At 38.5% G+C, this 20,547-nt stretch overlaps 1 protein-coding gene and 1 pseudogene across 1 annotated transcript in view; both read right to left on the bottom strand.

Moving 5' to 3' along the window:
- THEGL (theg spermatid protein like) overlaps nucleotides 1–20,547 on the bottom strand; it is a 113,128-nt gene that overhangs the window by 6,986 nt on the left and 85,595 nt on the right. The gene's annotated exons all lie outside the window — the stretch shown is intronic.
- On the bottom strand, nucleotides 2,178–2,570 carry LOC119528624 (annotated as a pseudogene).

Raw genomic sequence — 20,547 nt, 5'->3', positions numbered from 1 at the left:
CCCACATGGAAGGAGAGATGGCAGCAGAGATGGGAGAATTACTATACACAGAGGGATTGGTGAAATCAGTAAATATATTAAGGATCATGGGAGCTATTCAGAAAATAGAGTTACAAATATAGAAAGGGAGGAAAAGAGAATAAACCCTGTAGTATTGGTTAGAGTTGGAGACCTCAATGGGAAATCATGGTTTTCAGTACAGATAGATACTGAAATAAACATAGGTGTAAATGTGTGCAAGTTGGTGTAGGTATATGCCAAAAAAATCACAATTTCATACTAATCATGGCCAAAACATTTTGAAATTTGATTAAAAACAACCCACAAATCCTCGAATTTCAGAGAAACACAAGCAGGATAAGTACAAAACAACAACAACAACAACAAAGATATGTAGGCAAATCATCGTCACCCTGTTGAAAACCAAAGATAAAGAGAAAACCAGAGGAAAGAGGCACATTAAATACCGGGAATAATAAAAATAATGGTTGGTTTCTATCTGAAACAATGAAGGCCAGAAGATATTGAAAAGATAACCTAAAGTGCTATATCCTACAAAATTATCTTTTGAAAATGAAGATAAAATACAGACATTTTTAGAAAGACAAAAGCTGAAAGATCCATTCTATAAGAAATGGTAAAGGCAATTCTTTTTTTAGACAGTTTTATTCACACACCATACATTCTATCCTAAGTAAACAATCAATGGTTCCTTGTATAATCACATAGTTACGCATTCACCACCACTATTTATATGAAGACATTTCCGTTTCTCCCACAAAGAAAGAGGAAGAAGAGAAAAAAGAAAAAAGAAAAACAGAAAAAGAATGAAAAAAAAAAGACAACTAAAAAAGCAACAAAAGAAAAAACAAAATTAAAATAAAATACAATAAAAAAGTCAGATAACACCACCAATGCCAGAATCCCATATCCCTCCCTTATATCCCCCTCTTATAGACATTTAGCTTTGGTATATTGCCTTTGTTACAATTAATGGAAGCATATATAACAATGTTACTGTTAACTATAGACTCTAGTCTATAACAGACGGTGCTGTTCAGTAATTTAATCCTTCTCAGAGGCTGATTTGCCTCTAAGCACAGGCTGTGTCTACACAGGTGAACTGAAACTGTGGGATTCCTATGCCCTCACTTTGCTGGCCAAAATCTGGCTTGATGTGGGGCTACACCTGTGGCAGAGGACTCCCTCAGCTGACCCAGTTACTCCAACTGTCCCCCAGGCGAGGAAACGACCACCAGCTGCTGCTTCCCTCAAGGGTGGAGGAAGGGTCTTCAGACCCAGGGCTGGAAACAGTCTCTGTCCATGTTCCCTTAGCCTCTTTGTCCCTCACTGACCTGGGCCTTGAAATGTCCTCCCCTGTACCCCAGGTTTTCAAACAGTGGGGTATATCTCAGTGCTGTGAGAGATTTTAAAATTTGTGTCCCTGGCAGGAGGGGTCCCATCTGCTGATTCTGTGCCTTTCCCACACTGAGCCCGACTGAGGGGAAAGGGAGAGGACCCACTGGTCTGCAACAGAAGATCCTTACCTGACATTTCTTCACTTTCTTCAATTCGGCATCTTCAGGGTCCTTCTCCAGTCTACATCTTCCCCCAGAGTTTCAAACAATTCAGAATTGTCCTTTTTTCACTGAATCTCTGGAGAGGAGTTTTCAGTAGCTGTTTACATCACCATGTTGATGATGTCACCCCTCCCCCCAATTCTTTTTTATTTTTCCCTTTAGACAATTGCTTCTTTTGCAGGAGGGAAGCATTGGGAAGTATCCTCAGGAGGACTGAACTTTGCAACCCCTTCAATAAACAATTTCCTGCTCTGCAATCTGCCTTCCTTTACTCTCTCAGTCCTTGGGAACTGGCATATAGCCCCTTATTTCTGTGGAGTTCAGAGTTCTTTGAGGTAGAGCATTCCTTTCAACAGGATCTAGAAGTCCTTGGGTTGCAGAATTTTACTGAATAGTCTCCGGAGGCCCTAAGAAGCCAGAGTTGCTTGAAACTTGGCTCAAAATCCCAGGGGAGCTCAGAACTCTACCAGGCCCTGAGTCCCATGGCGGTGAGACTCCAAGTTCTTTGAAGCCCAGAGTTCTCCACCCAGGGATATTTGGAGGCCTGGGGAGCACTGTGGCTAGGCCTAAGGTAGAAAGGTGACTGCAATAACGTCTCTATGGCTTGAAGGTGTATCCAATAACGTCACTACATCGGAGCAGTGCCTCAGCCTGCACACCTATCAGAGTCTGCAGTTGTGACACGTAGAGGTTGACCACGTCCAGGTCAGTGGCTCCGAAGTGGGCAGTCACATGCACCCCCTCGTGCAATATGAAGCTCACCTGGTGGCCCACCATGGCCAGCAGGCTGTGGAGGTAGCACTCCCGGAGGGTGGCTCGACTGCTATTCCTGGGATTCCAGAGATGCTTGAATTACAGGAAACTCCCGGGCTTCAGGACTGACAGCTTCAGGGGGGCCCTTTGTCCACTGGGGGCGAAGCCACAGCTTGAGCCGGCAGGACCCAAGAGTAGCTGGAGCACAGGCACAGGAATGGTCAGCGGAGTCTGCATTGCCCTGGCACAAGAGATTGGGAGTTCACTGCAACCCTACAAGCAGCCTGGGTTCCGTCTCCTCATCGAGGTCCACGGCAGCTGGCACCCCCACTTCCACGGGTGCCCCCTTGGCAGAGGCCCGGGTGCACCGCGAGCTGCCAAGCCTGAGTTCCGCCCACACTGCCACCCCAATTCTTTTTTAAAAAATGTTTTTATTTAAAAACAATTAAAGACCTTCCTGGCACTATTTCTGCTCAGCACAGTTATGTTTTAGGTTTTAGTAATATCTATTGCAATACAATTACAACCAACAAATCATGGGGGTGGGGGGGGGAGTGGTTCTGACCCAAACTTAAAAAGGGCCACTTCAAATAAAATTAAAAATACTTCAAAAACCTTTCAGAGTAATAGCCAACACAACTGTCTTATATTGGCATTCCTTTTCCTGCTATCTAAGCAATGCAGACATAGGTACTGCTGAGAAAAGTGTGTCCTGATAAGTTATATGGATGAGGCAATTTACAACAACGCAGAAGTTGTTACTCAGTAAACATTTGCCCCCACTCACCCACCCAATTGGGTATTTCTTTTTCATGCTTATTCAGTTACTCCTTAAGTAGCGTTTAAAAAGCTTATTTATTTTAACAGGCTCTTGGGTGGCATTTCAGAGTCCTCTGCATTCACCGTCAGCTTCTTGCAAGGTCTGATAGGTGTTAGGATGTCTGCAGCTCCCCACATCAGCCTCAGCTACACCTAGACACTCTGAGCTAGGGTGGGGTGTGATGTCTTGGTTTACAACCGCTCACCACCTCAAAAGAAAGGGTTCAAGAAGAAATAGAAAATATGATTTAACCCACATGTATGAAAAGAATTAAATTCATAACTAGAAATTGTCTCCTAAAGAAAATGTTAGATCCAGATGGCTTCAAAGGTAAATTCTGTCAAATGTTTAAGGAAGAAATAATGACAATATTCACAATCTTACTGAGAACAGCAGAGCAAGAAAGACTTTCTAACTCATTTTACAAGTCCAGAGTAATCTTAATTACAAAACTCAATATATCTTATGATGATATGCTATTCATCATGAACATAAATGCAAAATTCCTCACCAGAATATTAGTAAATCAAATTCATACCCCAGTGGGGTTTCCTTAGGTAGGCAAAGTTGGTTTCATATTTTAAAATCAATAATGCAATTCACCACATTAGCAAAATAAAGGAGAAAAATCATACGGCTATTTCAACAGAGCCATAAAATCATTTGATGCAATTCCTGATTTTAAAAAAACACAAAAGTCTCAGCAAACTATGTGTAGAAATCACCATATTAACAAAATAAAGGGAAAAATGATGTGGTCATCTCAATAGATCTAGAAAAAGCATTTGCGGAAATCCAACACATGGTTAGAAAAATTTTTTAAATAACAAAACTCATGGGCAAACTAAGAATAGAACTTCCTTAACTGGATAAAGGGCATTACATCAAGCTCAATGATGAAATGCTGAACACTTTCCCACAAGGCAAGAATGCTCATGCTCATCACTCCTACATCACGTGAACTGGACCCTGGGCCAACACAAGAAGGTAAGAAAAATAAACAGAAGGCCTAAAGACTGGAAGGAACAGAGGAAAACTCTTTACTCACAGGCAACATGATCGTATATGTAAAAAATCCTAGGTCTACAAAAAAAATAAATAAATTATGAGAACTAATGCATGAATTCAGCAAGATCATAAGATATAAGGTCAATATACTATCAACAACTGGAAAATTGAAGAAATACAATTCATTATAGCATCAAAAACATAAAATACCAGAAGTAACTTAACAAAAGATGTCAAGAGTGCTACATTGTAAACCACAAAACATTCCTTAGAAAAATTTACAATGGCCTAATAGAGGAGAAATAAAATACTCATGGATTTTGGAAGACTTGCTATTAAGATGCCAACTATCCTTAAATTGTTTTATATATTCAATACAATCTTAATCATAATCTCAGGATGCATTTTTGTAGAAATTTACAAGCTGATTCTAAAATTTTTATGGAAATGCAAAAGACCTAGAAGAGCCAAAAATAAATTGAAAGAGAAGAATGAAATTAGAGGACTTACACTATCTTAAGAACTATGACAAAATGATAGTAATTAAGACAGTATGGTATTGACATAAGAATAGACACATACATAATTGGGACAGAACTGGGAGTCCAGAAGTAAACTCAAGACAACTCAATGGGGAAAGGAGTCTTTTCATCAAATGGTACTGGAAAAACTAGATATCCACATGGAAAAAAATAAACCTCAATCCCTACTTCATACATACAAAAAACAAACAAACAAACAAACAAACCTAATTCAAGGTGGATCATATATATAAACACAAAAGTGAAAACTATTAAGTTTCTGAAGGAAAATATAAGAGAATTTTTTCACAAACTGGGGATATTCAAAGGGTCTTAGGACATCAAAAGCACTAACCATAAAAGAAAAATGGACAAATTGAACTTCATCAATATTAAAATATTTTTCTTATTGAAAGTCACCATTAAGAAAATTAATAGGTAAGGCAAAGACTGTGAGAAAATATCTACAAATACATAACCCTGACAAAGGACATGTATCTAGAATATATAAAGAACTTTTACATATTATTGATAGGAATAAAAATAACCCAATTTTTAATTGGGCAAAATCTTAATAAGACAGAAAAACTCTTTATTCATACACTACATGATATTTATGTAGAAAATCCTAAGAAATCTACCAAGAACCCGTAAATGAACAACTTACTAGCTAAATGACGGAAGAAGATACACAAATGGTCAGCAAGCACATGACAAGTGCTCAACATCATTAGTCATCCTAGATGATTAGTCGTCATTAAAACCACAACGAGATACTACTGTATGCTAACAAAAATTCGTTAAAATTGAGAGTCAGATGTTGGCAAGTCTGTGAAGCATCTGGATCACTCATACATCACTGGTGAGAGTAAAATATGGTACAATCACTTTGGAAAATAGTTTATCATTTTCTTTCAAAACTAAATATACACCTGCCCTATGACCTTTGGATAGATATTTAACCAAAAGAAATGAAAACATATGCCTACTAAAATATCTGTACATCAATGTTCATAGCAACTTTATTCATAATAGTGCCAAACTAAAAACATCCTAAATGTCCACCAAACATGAATGGATAAACAAATTGTGATATAGTTATACAATGAAATACTACCTGGAAATAAAAAGGAATAATCTACTGGTATACTAGATAATACAATAATATGTAAGAATCTCAAAACCAGTGTTAAGCAAAAGAAGCCATACATAAAGAATACATGTTGTGTGATTCCATTTATATTAAATTCAAAAGCAAACACAACTAATCTATGATAAGAATCTCAACATTGGTTGCCTCCGGGGCAGGGAGTAGAGCAAAAGTTAACTGGAAACAATATTAAGGAAACTTTTTGAGATAATGGAAATGTTTTCTATCTTGGTTTGGGTTGTTAATATATGGGCATATATATTTGCTAAGAGCTTACTGGACTACACACTTAAGATCTATGTATTTTATGTAAATTACAACTCAAAAATTTCAAATTAAAAGCTGGGGAAAATATTTGCAATATGTATAACAGTTTAAGAGTTAATATCCCTAATATGTAAATAACTTCTATGAATTGATAAAAAATGCACAGGCCATTAGGCAAAAGAAATAAAGCCAGGAATAGAGACATTTACAAAAGAAAAATACAGATGGTAATAAATGTGGGAAACTATTTGAACTTATTAATAATCAGAAAAGTGAAAGTGTTTTCATTAATGAGATATTGTTTTTGTTACAAAATTAATATTTTGTACAACAAAATTGTTCTTGTTTGCTAATGCTGCTGTTATGCAAAACACCAGAAATGGACTGGCTTTTATAAAGGGAGTTTATTTGGTTACAAAGTTACAGTCTTTAGGCCATGAAAGTGTCCAAGCTAAGATGTCAACGATAAGGTACCTTCACCGTAAATTCACTGGAGAAAGGCAGATGGTGTCCGGAAAACCTGTTAGCTTGGAAGGCACGTAGCTGATATCTGCTTGCTCCCAGGTCACGTTTCAAAATCGTATTCTTCAAAATGTCAGCATCAGCTTTCAATGGCTGTCAGCTTTCAACGGACATCTTCAAAAATGTGTCTCTCAGCTGCAGCACTCTGAGATCCTTCTGTTTGAGGGCTTTTTATAGGACTCCAGTGGTTAAATTAAAACCCACCCTGAACAGGGAGTGTCCATATCTCCATGGAAGTAATTTACTCCAATGTTTCACCCAGTTTGATTGAGTTACATCTCCATGGAAACACACAATCAAAGGATTCCAACCCAATTGACACAAGAGTGTATTAAAGTACATGGCGTTTTGGGGACATAATACATCCAAACTGGCACAAATATCTAATGTTGTCAAGGGCGCACTGAAAAGGGCAGCCCAAATTATGCAACTGAATATTTAAATCAAAATTATTTTTTGGAGCACATTTTGGGATTTTATATGAATCATCTCAAAAACGTTCATACCCTTGATCCAGTATTTATACTTCTAAAAGTTTTCTTCTCAGAAAATTATAAGATGGAGAATGATAGGGGGAGGGACATGTCCATAAAACAACTTCATAAATTGGGACAGCAAGTCAGATAAAGACATGTAAGACATCCAAAATTTGAATATATAATACTTAAAAAAGGATCTGCTAAATATAAGTAAGAGTCTTAAGAATCAAATATTTAAAATATCAACACAAATTGATTAGCTCAGGTAAGAGCTGCAGACATCCGTGAGTAGACAGAGAATGTGGGTATGGGCTAAGTGAGCTATGAGACCAACCTCCTTTTTAAGTTTTGTAGTCTCTGACAAAGTTACTACAAAAACGGGGTTCATTATGACTGAGATGAAAAGACTTGCTCCAGGTCATCCATCCAAAGTCTGTAGGGGTAAGTAACCTCAAATAACTGTAATAGTATCTTAGTTTCTTTTGTGGGCATGTGATTTTTGTTTTTTAACTCTGGGAGGATTTAGAATTAACTGTGAAAAAATTTAAGAGATTCAAAATTATAGAATCAATATTTTGTGTTAAGAATAAGCATGATATGGGATTGTACAACATAGTAAGCCTTGAGATGGATGCTGTTTAACACTACAAATAAAAATAAGTTCATTCATGAACTAGTACAAATGTATGACCCTTGCACAAAAAGTTAATAATAGAGTGGTACATGGGGAAAAAGAACCTATTGCAAGCTATGGACTATAGTTAACAGTAGTATCTTAATGTACCTTCATCAACAGTAACAAGTATACCACACCAATACTAAGGGTCAATAACGGGGGAATAAGGGATATGGGATGTTTTGGGTCTTCTTTTTTTATGTCTATCTGTTATTTTTCCTTTTTGGAGCAATGAAAATGGTCTAAAATTGAGTGTGATGATGATTGCACAACTAGGTGATGATACTGTGAGACACTTTATACTTCAGATGGATTATATGGTATGTGAATATCTCAATAAAACTTGCAGTAAAAAAAAATTAAAAAAGAATAAGCTTGTAGAATAATTGATAAAATCTAAATATGGACCAAGGAATAGATACATTATTATATCAATGTTAAGTGTCTTGATTTCATTAATAGTTCATGGTTATGTAAGGTAATGTCCTTGTTCTTATGAAATACATACTGGTTTATTTAAGCAAAGTGGGGTATGATTTCTGTAACTTACTCTGAAAAGCTCAGGAAAAAAATTAAATATATATGTATTTATAGGTACATACATATACATACACAGACTCTCTCTTTCATATTCACACACACCCTGGGGGTGGGAGATTGGGAGAATAACAAAACAAATGGAGCAAAATATAAGTTTTTGCAACTTTTTTAGTAAGTTTGAAATTAGTAAAATAAAAATATGTGCATATTTATTATTTTATGTACTTGTAATGCTTAAGAGAATTTGGCCTACTAAAGTGACAACCTTACAATTGAGATTTTATAATTGAGTGATTTAGAATTATTTTAAATTAAAATCTTATTATGTTTATGTTCAATATTAGAAAAGTCAGGTTCACCAAATTTATAAGTTTAATGAAGTATTAGATTTTAAAATAATTTACTTAATATTTGAGAAGGTTTTTTAAATTAACCTAGATGGCTGAAGTAAAGTACTTTAAAAATAAATCAAATATACTTACAAATGCGGTTTAAATTGTTGGAAGGTATGTAATTAAGTTTGGAAACCGAATCAACCATTTTTCAGGACTCTTAAAAGTCATTGTTAAAAACTGCTAGACTTATAAATGGAATAATAAAACTTGCAAGTAAACTTAAAAAAGAAATTTTTTAACATTGTAACTTTAAAAATTGACTATTAATTATTTAAATCAAGAGTATACCTCTGAAAAGTCTTCTCTGCATTCAAAAACCATGTTTGAGGAAAGCAAAAGATTCACATCCTTGGATGTGACAGGTTTTTTAAATCTGGTTATAATTGTGCCTAAGAGTCTCCCCATGACTACCTCTTTGTTGCTCAGATGTGGCCCTCTCTCTCTAGCTAAGCCAACTTACGGGTGAAATCACTGCCCTCCCCCCTACGTGGGATCTGACACCCAAGGGTGTAAATCTCCCTTGCAACACAGAATATGACTCCTGAGGATGAATCTGGACCTGGCTTCATGGGATGGAGAACACCTTCTTGACCAAAAGGGAGATGTGAAACGAAATGAAATAAAGTTTCAGTGGCTGAGAGATTCCAAATGGCGTCGAGAGGTCACTCTGGTGGGTGCTCTTATGCATCTATATAGGTAACTCTTTTTAGGTTTTAATGTATTGGAATAGCTAGAAGTAAATACCTGAAACTATCAAACTACAACCCAGTAGCCATGAATCTTGAAGACAATTGTATAGCAATGTAGCTTACAAGGGGTGACAGTGTGATTGTGAAAGCCTTCTGGATCACACTCCCCTTTATCCAGTGTATGGATGGATGAGTAGAAAAATGGGGGCAAAAAAACTAAAGGAAAAATAGGGCAGGAGTGTGGGGGAGGTGATTTGGGTGTTCTTTTTCCTACTCTTATTTTTTTATTCTTATTTTCACTTTTTTCTGGTACAAGGAAAATGTTAAAAAATAGATTGGGGTGATGAATGAACAACTATATGATCAATTGTATATTTTGGATGATTGATGGTGTGTGAATAAATCTTAATAAAAAAAAGCAGCTATAAATTCATTGACATTTCTCTCAGTAGGAGGTGGGGTTATATCCTAGCCCCCTTGAATCTGGCTAGACTTGTAACTGCATCGGGCAACAAAGTGTGACTGCAGTGACATTATGTGATGTGCCGGTTTGAATGTATTGCGTCCCCCAAATCCCATTATCTTTGTGGTCTTGTGGGACAGACGTTTTTGGTGCTGGTTGGATTTGCTTGGAATGTGCCCCACCCAGCTGTGGGAGATGATTCTGATGATATGTTCCCATGGAGGTGTGGCTCCGCCCATTCAGGGTGGGCCTTGATCGGTGGAGCTATATAAATGAGCTGACTCAGGGGGAGGAAACAGAGTGCAGCTGGGAGTGATGTGTTGAAGAAGAGCAAGCTTGCTAGAGAGGAACGTCCTGGGAGAAAGCTCTTTTGAGGCCGGAGCTTTGGAGCAGACGCCAGCTGCCTTCCTAGCTAGCAGAGGTTTTCCGGATGCCATTGGCCATCCTCCGGTGTAGGTACCCAATTGCTGAGGTGTTACCTTGGATGCTTTGTGGCCTTAAGACTGTAACTGTGTAGCGAAATAAACCCCCATTTTATAAAAGCCTATCCATCTCTGGTGTTTTGCATTCTGCAGCATTAGCAAACTAGAACATGTGACTTCCAAGGCTAGGTCATAAAAAGCCATCAGCTTCCACCTGGTTCTCTTGGAACGCTCACTCCTGGGCCACTCCATGTGAGGATGTTCTTTCTCAAAACATAGCTGCATGTTGAGAGAGGCCCAGGCCACATGGAGAGGGCACAGGAAGGTGCTCCTGCAGATAGTCCCACCTGAGTCTGGTCTTCAAGTCATCTCAGTGTGGGCACCAGCCGTAGGTGGGAAGGAGCCTCTGGATGGTTCCCACATCCTACTATTTGAGATTTCCTAGCTGAGGCTCCAGACATCATGGAGCAGAGACCAGACATTCCTGCTTGCCCTGTCATAATTTCTGATTCATGGAATGCCTGAGCATAATAAAATGGTTATTGTTTTATGCCACTGGGTTTAGGGGTAGTTTGGTATGCAGCAATAAATAACCAGATCAGAACTCTAAGGATAGGTTCTCTGTATTGGTTCCAGGCTATCTGGAATTTGTTTTCTGAGTTGTGTAGATTTAAAGATATTAATGATGCCATTGACAGTAAAAAAAAAAAAGAAAAAAAGAAAGACATTGGTAGTCTATGGCACGCAGTGGCAAACAGAAGGCAAGCCTTTGGTTGACCAAGCAGTTGCTACTAGAGAACATTTTAGTGAAAATAAAGGAGTACAATGGGGTTGGTTGGTTGCTTCTAAGTACACTGGAAAACTTTAAAGAAAATGATCTGCTCAGGACTTTACATTGCCACCTTAAGTTTCAGGGAGGGGACCAGAAAGCTTCTTTAACTGTCCTTAGAAGAAATCCTTTTCTTTATAGTCATGGGGATAAAAATTCTGGAAACCAAGCTCAAAATCTAACTCTGTGCACGGCTGAATTACCGGGTAAATGGATTCCCAGACATGTATGGTCTCTTATGTTAAAGATAGGACAATGGTTGGGAAGGAGTGGGACCTTGAAAACTGGAATAGGGATATGTGTCATATCCCAGTGAAGATGGGGCCTTAAACTCCTAAATAAAGCTGAAAATTTCTTACCACTAGAATCAGTTCCTCTCTGAGGAGGTTAGACTCCCCTTCCCTGAAGAAATTGCAATGGCCTCCTGTGAGGTGGATGCCTTCCAGGGAGGTGCTGATCCTATTCAGGACCTGCTTCTACCATCTCTCATTGGTTCTAGATTTATAACCAGATCTAAGTCCCACTCACTGTAAGAGCCTTCCATAGACTTCTCCCTTTACTCCCACAGTTGCTTAAGGTCTAATCCCTATAATAAATCCCTTATGTTATACTATATATATATTTATATCTTTATCTATATCTATATCTATATATATATATCTCACATATATAGTGGTTCTGTTTCCCTGATCAAATCCTCAGTGATACATTAAGCATAGAGGAAGCAGTCAGAAAAGTTCACCATTGGATGAGAGGATAAAATACAAAAGGATAAAAAGGAAAATACACACCTAAAATAAGAGGGTGATGCGGCAAGATGGCAGACTGGTGAGCTGTATGTTTTAGTTACTCCTCCAGGAAAGTAGGTAGAAAGCCAGGAACTGCGTGGACTGGACACCACAGAGCAATCTGTCTTTGGGCATACTTCATACAACACTCATGAAAACGTGGAACTGCTGAGATCACCGAAATCTGTAAGTTTTTGCGGCCAGGGGACCCGCGCCCCTCCCTGCCAGGCTCAGTCCCGGGGGAGGAGGGGCTGTCAGCTCCAGGAAGGAGAAGGGAGAATTGCAGTGGCTGCTCTCATCGGAAACTCATTCTACTGATTCAAACTCCAACCATAGATAGACTGAGGCCAGACACCAGAGACTCTGAGAGCAGCCAGCCCAGCAGAGAGGAGACGGGCATAGAAGGAAAACAACACGAGAAGCTCCAAAGTAAAAGCAGAGGATTTTTGGAGTTCTGGTGAACACAGAAAGGGGAAGGGCGGAGATCAGGCCTTGAGGCGCATATGCAAATCCCGAAGCAAGGCTGATCTCTCTGCCCAGGGCACCTTTCCTTAATGGCCCTGGTTGCTTTGTCTATTAGCATTTCAATAACCCATTAGATCTCTGAGGAGGGCCGTTTTTTTTTTTGTTTTTTTTTTTTTTTTAAATCCTTTTTGCTTTTTCTAAAACAATTACTCTAAGAAGCTCAATACAGAAAGCTTCAAAGAATTGAAATTTGGGCACGTCAAGTCAAGAGCAGAAATAAGAGAGCTCTGAGACAAAAGGCAATAATCCAGTGGCTGAGAAAATTCACTAAACAACACAACTTCCCAAGAAAAGGGGGGTGTCCGCTCACAGCCACCATCCTGGTGGACAGGAAACACTCCTGCCCATCGCCAGTCCCATAGCCCAGAGCTGCCCCAGACAACCCAGTGTGACGGAAGTGCTTCAAATAACAGGCACACACCACAAAACTGGGCGTGGACATTAGCCTTCCCTGCAACCTCAGCTGAATGTCCCAGAGCTGGGAAGGGGGAGCAGTGTGAATTAACAGAGCCCCATTCAGCCATCATTTGAGCAGACTGGGAGCCTCCCAACACAGCCCAGCAGCCCAGAACTGCCCTGGGGGGACGGCACTCACCTGTGACATAGCACAGTCATCCCTCAACAGAGGACCCGGGGTGCACAGCCTGGAAGAGGGGCCCACTTGCAAGTCTCAGGAGCCATACGCCAATACCAAAGACTTCTGGGTCAGTGGCAGAGACAAACTGTGGCAGGACTGAACTGAAGGATTAGACTATTGCAGTAGCTTTAAAACTCTAGGATCATCAGGGAGATTTGATTGTTAGGGCCACCCCCCCTCCCCGACTGCCCAGAAACACGCCCCACATACAGGGCAGGCAACACCAACTACACACGCAAGCTTGGGACACCAATTGGGCCCCACAAGACTCACTCCCCCACTCACCAAAAAGGCTAAGCAGGGGAGATCTGGCTTGTGGAGAACAGGTGGCTCGTGGACGCCACCTGCTGGTTAGTTAGAGAAAGTGTACTCCACGAAGCTGTAGATCTGATAAATTAGAGATAAGGACTTCAACTGGTCTACAAACCCTAAAAGAACCCTATCAAGGACAGCAAATGCCACGAGGCCAAAAACAACAGAAAATTATAAAGCATATGAAAAAACCAGACGATATGGATAACCCAAGCCCAAGCACCCAAATCAAAAGACCAGAAGAGACACACCTAGAGCAGCTACTCAAAGAACTAAAGATGAACAATGAGACCCTAGTACGGGATATGAAGGAAATCAAGAAGACCCTAGAAGAGCATAAAGAAGACATTGCAAGACTAAATAAAAAAATGGATGATCTTATGGAAATTAAAGAAACTGTTGACCAAATTAAAAAGATTCTGGACACTCATAGTACAAGACTAGAGGAAGTTGAACAACGAATCAGTGACCTGGAAGATGACAGAATGGAAAATGAAAGCATAAAAGAAAGAATGGGGAAAAAAATTGAAAAAATCGAAATGGACCTCAGGGATATGATAGATAATATGAAGCGTCCGAATATAAGACTCATTGGTGTCCCAGAAGGGGAAGAAAAGGGTAAAGGTCTAGGAAGAGTATTCAAAGAAATTGTTGGGGAAAACTTCCCAAATCTTCTAAACAACATAAATACACAAATCATAAATGCTCAGCGAACTCCAAATAGAATAAATCCAAAAAAACCCACTCCGAGACATATACTGATCACACTGTCAAACATAGAAGAGAAGGAGCAAGTTCTGAAAGCAGCAAGAGAAAAGCAATTCACCACATACAAAGGAAACAGCATAAGACTAAGTAGTGACTACTCAGCAGCCACCATGGAGGCGAGAAGGCAATGGCACGATATATTTAAAATTCTGAGAGAGAGGAATTTCCAGCCAAGAATACTTTATCCAGCAAAGCTCTCCTTCAAATTTGAGGGAGAGCTTAAATTTTTCACAGACAAAGAAATGCTGAGAGAATTTGCTAACAAGAGACCTGCCCTACTGGAGATACTAAAGGGAGCCCTACAGACAGAGAAACAAAGACAGGACAGAGAGACTTGGAGAAAGGTTCAGTACTAAAGAGATTCGGTATGGGTACAATAAAGGATATTAATAGAGAGAGGGGAAAAATATGGCAAACATAATCCAAAGGATAAGATGGCCGATTCAAGAAATGCCTTCACGGTTTTAACGTTGAATGTAAATGGATTAAACTCCCCAATTAAAAGATATAGATTCGCAGAATGGATCAAAAAAAATGAACCATCAATATGTTGCATACAAGAGACTCATCTTAGACACAGGGACACAAAGAAATTGAAAGTGAAAGGATGGAAAAAAATATTTCATGCAAGCTACAGCCAAAAGAAAGCAGGTGTAGCAATATTAATCTCAGATAAAATAGACTTCAAATGCAGGGATGTTTTGAGAGACAAAGAAGGCCACTACATACTAATAAAAGGGGCAATTCAGCAAGAAGAAATAACAATCGTAAATGTCTATGCACCCAATCAAGGTGCCACAAAATACATGAGAGAAACATTGGCAAAACTAAAGGAAGCAATTGATGTTTCCACAATAATTGTGGGAGACTTCAACACATCACTCTCTCCTATAGATAGATCAACCAGACAGAAGACCAATAAGGAAATTGAAAACCTAAACAATCTGATAAATGAATTAGATTTAACAGACATCTACAGGACATTACATCCCAAATCACCAGGATACACATACTTTTCTAGTGCTCACGGAACTTTCTCCAGAATAGATCATATGCTGGGACATAAAACAAGCCTCAATAAATTTAAAAAGATTGAAATCATTCAAAGCACATTCTCTGACCACAATGGAATACAATTAGAAGTCAATAACCATCAGAGACTTAGAAAATTCACAAATACCTGGAGGTTAAACAACACACTCCTAAACAATCAGTGGGTTAAAGAAGAAATAGCAAGAGAAATTGCTAAATATATAGAGACGAATGAAAATGAGAACACAACATACCAAAACCTATGGGATGCAGCAAAAGCAGTGCTAAGGGGGAAATTTATAGCACTAAACGCATATATTAAAAAGGAAGAAAGAGCCAAAATCAAAGAACTAATGGATCAACTGAAGAAGCTAGAAAATGAACAGCAAACCAATCCTAAACCAAGTAGAAGAAAAGAAATAACAAGGATTAAAGCAGAAATAAATGACATAGAGAACAAAAAAACAATAGAAAGGATAAATATCACCAAAAGTTGGTTCTTTGAGAAGATCAACAAGATTGACAAGCCCCTAGCTAGACTGACAAAATCAAAAAGAGAGAAGACCCATATAAACAAAATAATGAATGAAAAAGGTGACATAACTGCAGATCCTGAAGAAATTAAAAAAATTATAAGAGGATATTATGAACAACTGTATGGCAACAAACTGGATAATGTAGAAGAAATGGACAATTTCCTGGAAACATATGAACAACCTAGACTGACCAGAGAAGAAATAGAAGACCTCAACCAACCCATCACAAGCAAAGAGATCCAATCAGTCATCAAAAATCTTCCCACAAATAAATGCCCAGGGCCAGATGGCTTCACAGGGGAATTCTACCAAACTTTCCAGAAAGAACTGACACCAATCTTACTCAAACTCTTTCAAAACATTGAAAAAAATGGAACACTACCTAACTCATTTTATGAAGCTAACATCAATCTAATACCAAAACCAGGCAAAGATGCTACAAAAAAGGAAAACTACCGGCCAATCTCCCTAATGAATATAGATGCAAAAATCCTCAACAAAATACTTGCAAATCGAATCCAAAGACACATTAAAAAAATCATACACCATGACCAAGTGGGGTTCATTCCAGGCATGCAAGGATGGTTCAACATCAGAAAAACAATCAATGTATTACAACACATTAAAAACTCGAAAGGGAAAAATCAATTGATCATCTCAATAGATGCTGAAAAAGCATTTGACAAAATCCAACATCCCTTTTTGATAAAAACACTTCAAAAGGTAGGAATTGAAGGAAACTTCCTCAACATGATAAAGAGCATATATGAAAAACCCACAGCCAGCATAGTACTCAATGGTGAGAGACTGAAAGCCTTCCCTCTAAGATCAGGAACAAGACAAGGATGCCCGCTGTCACCACTGTTATTCAACATTGTGCTGGAAGTGCTAGCCAGGGCAATCCGGCAAGACAAAGAAATAAAAGGCATCCAAATTGGAAAAGAAGAAGTAAAACTGTCATTGTTTGCAGATGATATGATCTTATATCTAGAAAACCCTGAGAAATCAACGATACACCTACTAGAGCTAATAAACAAATTTAGCAAAGTAGCGGGATACAAGATTAATGCACATAAGTCAGTAATGTTTCTATATGCTAGAAATGAACAAACTGAAGAGACACTCAAGAAAAAGATACCATTTTCAATAGCAACTAAAAAAATCAAGTACCTAGGAATCAACTTAACCAAAGATGTAAAAGACCTATACAAAGAAAACTACATAACTCTACTAAAAGAAATAGAAGGGGACCTTAAAAGATGGAAAAATATTCCATGTTCATGGATAGGAAGGCTAAATGTCATTAAGATGTCAATTCTACCCAAACTCATCTACAGATTCAATGCAATCCCAATCAAAATTCCAACAACCTACTTTGCATACTTGGAAAAGCTAGTTATCAAATTTATTTGGAAAGGGAAGATGCCTCGAATTGCTAAAGACACTCTAAAAAAGAAAAACGAAGTGGGAGGACTTACACTCCCTGACTTTGAAGCTTATTATAAAGCCACAGTTGCCAAAACAGCATGGTACTGGCACAAAGATAGACATATAGATCAATGGAATCGAATTGAGAATTCGGAGATAGACCCTCAGATCTATGGCCGACTGATCTTTGATAAGGCCCCCAAAGTCACCGAACTGAGCCATAACGGTCTTTTCAACAAATGGGGCTGGGAGAGTTGGATATCCATATCCAAAAGAATGAAAGAGGACCCCTACCTCACCCCCTACACAAAAATTAACTCAAAATGGACCAAAGATCTCAATATAAAAGAAAGTACCATAAAACTCCTAGAAGATAATGTAGGAAAACATCTTCAAGACCTTGTATTAGGCGGCCACTTCCTAGACTTTACACCCAAAGCACAAGCAACAAAAGAGAAAATAGATAAATGGGAACTCCTCAAGCTTAGAAGTTTCTGCACCTCAAAGGAATTTCTCAAAAAGGTAAAGAGGCAGCCAACTCAATGGGAAAAAATTTTTGGAAACCATGTATCTGACAAAAGACTGATATCTTGCATATACAAAGAAATCCTACAACTCAATGACAATAGTACAGACAGCCCAATTATAAAATGGGCAAAAGATATGAAAAGACAGTTCTCTGAAGAGGAAATACAAATGACCAAGAAACACATGAAAAAATGTTCAGCTTCACTAGCTATTAGAGAGATGCAAATTAAGACCACAATGAGATACCATCTAACACTGGTTAGAATGGCTGCCATTAAACAAACAGGAAACTACAAATGCTGGAGGGGATGTGGAGAAATTGGAACTCTTATTCATTGTTGGTGGGACTGTATAATGGTTCAGCCACTCTGGAAGTCAGTCTGGCAGTTCCTTAGAAAACTAGATATAGAGCTACCATTCGATCCAGCGATTGCACTCCTCGGTATATACCCGGAAGATCGGAAAGCAGTGACACGAACAGATATCTGCACGCCAATGTTCATAGCAGCATTATTCACAATTGCCAAGAGATGGAAACAACCCAAATGTCCTTCAACAGATGAGTGGATAAATAAAATGTGGTATATACACACGATGGAATACTACGCGGCAGTAAGAAGGAACGATCTGGTGAAACATATGACAACATGGATGAACCTTGAAGACATAATGCTGAGCGAAATAAGCCAGGCACAAAAAGAGAAATATTATATGCTACCACTAATGTGAACTTTGAAAAATGTAAAACAAATGGTTTATAATGTAGAATGTAGGGGAACTAGCAGTAGAGAGCAATTAAGGAAGGGGGAACAATAATCCAGGAAGAACAGATAAGCTATTTAACGTTCTGGGGATGCCCAGAAATGACTATGGTCTGTTAATTTCTGATGGTTGTAGTAGGAACAAGTTCACTGAAATGTTGCTATATTATGTAACTTTCTTGGGGTAAAGTAGGAACATGTTGGAAGTTAAGCAGTTATCTTAGGTTAGTTGTCTTTTTCTTACTCCCTTGCTATGGTCTCTTTGAAATGCTCTTTTATTGTATGTTTGTTTTCTTTTTAACTTTTTTTTTCATACAGGTGATTGGAAAAAAGAAGGGAAAGTTAAAAAAAAAAAAAAAAAAAAAAAAAAATAAAAAAGACAAACAAGGGGAAAAAAAAAAAAAAGATGTAGTGCCCCCTTGAGGAGCCTGTGGAGAATGCAGGGGTATTCGCCTACCCCACCTCCATGGTTGCTAACATGACCACAGACATAGGGGACTGGTGGTTTGATGGGTTGAGCCCTCTACCATAAGTTTTACCCTTGGGAAGACGGTTGCTGCAAAGGAGAGGCTAGGCCTCCCTGTATTTGTGCCTAAGAGTCTCCTCCTGAATGCCTCTTTGTTGCTCAGATGTGGCCCTCTCTCTCTGGCTAAGCCAACTTGAAAGGTGAAATCACTGCCCTCCCCCCTACGTGGGATCAGACACCCAGGGAAGTGAATCTCCCTGGCAACGTGGAATATGACTCCCAGGGAGGAATGTAGACCTGGCACCGTGGGACGGAGAACATCTTCTTGACCAAAAGGGGGATGTGAAAGGAAATGAAATAAGCTTCAGTGGCAGAGAGATTCCAAAAGGAGCCGAGAGGTCACTCTGGTGGGCACTCTTATGCACACTTTAGACAACCCTTTTTAGGTTCTAAAGAATTGGGGTAGCTGGTGGTGGATACCTGAAACTATCAAACTACAACCCAGAACCCATGAATCTCGAAGACAGTTGTATAAAAATGTAGCTTATGAGGGGTGACAATGGGATTGGGAAAGCCATAAGGACCAAACACCACTTTGTCTAGTTTATGGATGGATGTGTAGAAAAGTAGGGGAGGGAAACAGACAGACAAAGGTACCCAGTGTTCTTTTTCACTTCAATTGCTCTTTTTCACTCTAATTATTATTCTTGTTATTTTTGTGTGTGTGCTAATGAAGGTGTCAGGGATTGATTTAGGTGATGAATGTACAACTATGTAATGGTACTGTAAACAATCGAAAGTACAATTTGTTTTGTATGACTGCGTGGTATGTGAATATATCTCAATAAAATGATGATTTAAAAAAAAAAAAAAAAAAAAAAAAATCCTATGCGGCTTCCACTCAATGGTTGGCAAACTTGGAATTGGTATGCCTAGTCTTCATTTGTGTGATGGCATTAAAAATATTATGTAGCAGAAATATTTTAATGTCTAGAAGATGTTTTTAAGGAAGAAGGTCTTCCCAGCTAGGCTATGGAACTGCTTGCTCTAACTGAGGGGTTTTATCTCTCACTTGTTCTTAGCCAGAGCTCATCTTACATGCTCATAATAGCACTAATCAGTGATATATATATTTGCTTGTTTGTTTATTGATTCTTTCACTCCTTATGATTTTGTTTCTTCCATGAGACTGTGAGTTTCTTGAAGCCATAAACCAGGACCTGGCCCCTAGTAGGTATATAGTAAATATCAGCTGAATGGTAGAAGTGTTTTGAAGAATCCAGTGTTGGCAAGGATGTGAGGGAATGGACTCCTTTATATTCTTCTGGCAGGGATGAAATTGGCATGGACTTGATGGAAGGACACTGGCAATGTGTGACAAAGTCCTTAACAGTTTATTGGAAAATTCTAGGAATCTATCCTATGAAAATCAGCAGATATTTGATCAAAGATTTATGTAAAAGATGTTCATCACAGCTTTATTTATAATATTTTAAAATTAAAAGCAACATAAATATCTAATCATATGCTAACATGCAGCCATTAAAAATATTGTTTTTGAAGAATGGTAATGATAATGTTAAAATATAATTTTGAATTTTTAGAAAAAATCACACATAAACATGTATATAATTTGAAGAAAACTGGAAATG

The sequence above is a fragment of the Choloepus didactylus genome, chromosome 3 (genome assembly GCF_015220235.1).
Source record: "Choloepus didactylus isolate mChoDid1 chromosome 3, mChoDid1.pri, whole genome shotgun sequence".
Classification (NCBI taxonomy): Eukaryota; Metazoa; Chordata; class Mammalia; order Pilosa; family Megalonychidae; genus Choloepus; species Choloepus didactylus.
The sequence above is the reverse complement of the archived record's forward strand: the minus strand, read 5'-3'. Positions and strand labels throughout refer to the sequence as shown.